Source organism: Myotis myotis, unplaced genomic scaffold (assembly GCF_014108235.1).
Source record: "Myotis myotis isolate mMyoMyo1 unplaced genomic scaffold, mMyoMyo1.p scaffold_m19_p_4, whole genome shotgun sequence".
In the NCBI taxonomy this organism is placed as follows: Eukaryota; Metazoa; Chordata; class Mammalia; order Chiroptera; family Vespertilionidae; genus Myotis; species Myotis myotis.
This window is the reverse complement of record NW_023416346.1, coordinates 92,637,953-92,640,463: the sequence shown is the minus strand read 5'-3', so window position 1 is coordinate 92,640,463 and position 2,511 is coordinate 92,637,953.

Below are 2,511 nucleotides of genomic sequence, written 5' to 3'. Positions count from 1 at the left end.
AAAAATTATTTATTTTTTCTTTGAATTGAATTTATTGGAGTGACACTGGTTAATAAGACTATACCGGTTTCAGGTACACAATTCTACAGCACAGCATCTGTACAATGTATTGTGTGCTTACCACCCCAAGTCAAGTCTCCATCCATCACCATTTATCCCCCTGTACCAGGAGTGGGCAAACTTTTTGACTCGAGGGCCACAATAGGTTCTTAAACTGGACCGGAGGGCCGGAACAAAAGCATGGATGGAGTGTTTGTGTGAACTAATATAAATTCAAAGTAAACATCATTACATAAAAGGGTACGGTCTTTTTTTTTATTTCAATAGTTTTATTCATTTCAAACATTTTAACAAGAAGAATGTAAACACTAATTATTATAATTTGAAACTTCAAAAAATGGAAGAATCATAGCACAATAACATACCTTATATTGAAGATGGCAAAGGCAAAATAAAATTGCCTAACAAAGGAAAGGTACAAAAGCCTTTCAAATTAAACTTAAATATAATAAAATAATTTAAAACTAAAACAAATAGAAAAGAACAAAATGTGTAAACAGTAAATTAAACATTTTCTTTAGTGCAACTTCCAAATTATGCCTGGGACGTAGATGTAGATGGCAATGTAGACTGGGTTGAAAGGTTTTTGGTCTTTAAAACATCAACTTCAGTGGGAACAGTGTTGTTGGTCTCCTTTTTTAGTTAATGCATCAAAGTCTGGAGTTAGTTTTGTTGTGGCTATTCTCGGGATAGATCTGAGGTGTTCGTCAGTTAAGCTGGATCTGTGAGGGGCTTTGTTGATGTTCATGATGCTAAATGTCTGCTCACAAACATAGGTTGACCCAAACAGCACCAGTATCTTCTGTGCCATCCTCCGGATGTTTGGAAAAGTGGCTTCATTAAGTGAAGCATAAAAGTCTCTTAGTTCAAGAGAGCTGAATTTCTCCTTTAGGACAAAGTCAGACTGAAGATCGATGAGTTCCAGTTGCACCTCTTCTGGTGCTGTTTCAGGGTTTTGTGACAAAGGACAGGCCACCAATTGAAGTGACTGGTCAATTTTTTCAACATCAGAAAACCGACGACAGAATTCTGCATGCAGGTCATCCAGTGATTTGCTGTATTTCTTCACGTTTTGGATGGTCTCCTTCTGTGTGGCTAGTGTGGCAAAATGAGTGAAGACTTTGTCTGAAATTTGTCTGGAAAAGAAAATCAGCTTCGATTTAAAGGCTTTCACATTAGTGTACATGTCATGTACATACTGATCTTTTCCCTGTAGCTTCACATTTAGCTCATTCAAATGTGAAAATATATCTACAGCAAATGCAAAGTCACACAGCCAATTCTTGTCACTCAGCTCAGTAAATTCGTCAGACTTCCCCTTTGTGGGAAACTGTTTATTGCCTTCACTATCTGATAAGCATAGACAGAGCACTCCCCGAAACCTCCCCCCCCAAGGCTGGGTGCCTTTGAAGCCCTCCCAAAGGTCAGAGCTAGGCGCCACCTCTGTTTGTCCAGACAGTGGTAGCTGAAACTACTCCCCCATTTATTATTATGTAAATCCTTGCTGATGGGCTAGTCTGCCTGTTGCAGGGGGTCACCTGCCTAGGGCTATGCTATAGGGGCATCCCAGATCAATAAAAGCTTGGTGAGGCCTGAGCATAGAGGAGAAGTCCTTAGGGACTTGCCTCCTGGTCCCCCAATATTGCAAAATTATCTCGTGTCTTTTTCTCTCATTTGCTGTGCGGCTCCTCTTTCAGATACCGAACCCTACTCCACGCGAGTCGTGGAAGGAAACACTCAACACCCTTTAATTTCAAAAATGCACCAATCTCTTCTTTGAGCTCCCACACTCGTTGGAAAACTTTGCCCAAACTCAACCAGCGGACATGAGAGTGGTAAAGTAAGTTGTAGTGATCCGCATCAGTTTCCTCCAGAAACTTAATAAACTGATGGTGCTGAAGTCCCTTTGCTCGAATGAAATTAACAAGCTTTACGACTGGATTAACAACATGATTAAGTTGTAATATAGACTTGCACAATGATTCCTGGTGAATAATACAGTGAAGGAAAATAACATCTTGGTTAGGGTTCTCCTCTTTCACTTTATCCTGAATTCTTTTTAGCAGTCCAACATTTTTTCCAGTTAAATTTGGAGATCCATCTGTCGTGACATTAGTAAGTTTACTCCATGGTAGCTTCATTTTCTCAATGACAGTAGACACCCGGTCATACAAGTCCTCTCCCCGTGTTTTTCCTTTCAGTGGCTCCATGGCTAAAAACTCCTCCGTAATTTCAAAATTGTCACTAATCCCTCGGATAAAAATTAAGAGCTGAGCAGTGTCCTTTACGTCATTACTTTCATCCAATGCTAGTGAATAAAACTTAAAGAACTCTGCCTTACTATTTAACCTGCTGGCCAAGTTTTCATCAATCAGTTCCACTCGACGAGTCACTGTCCTGCGCGATAAGCTGAGTTTTTCAAACTTGCCTTTGCTCTCTGGACACAAGAGA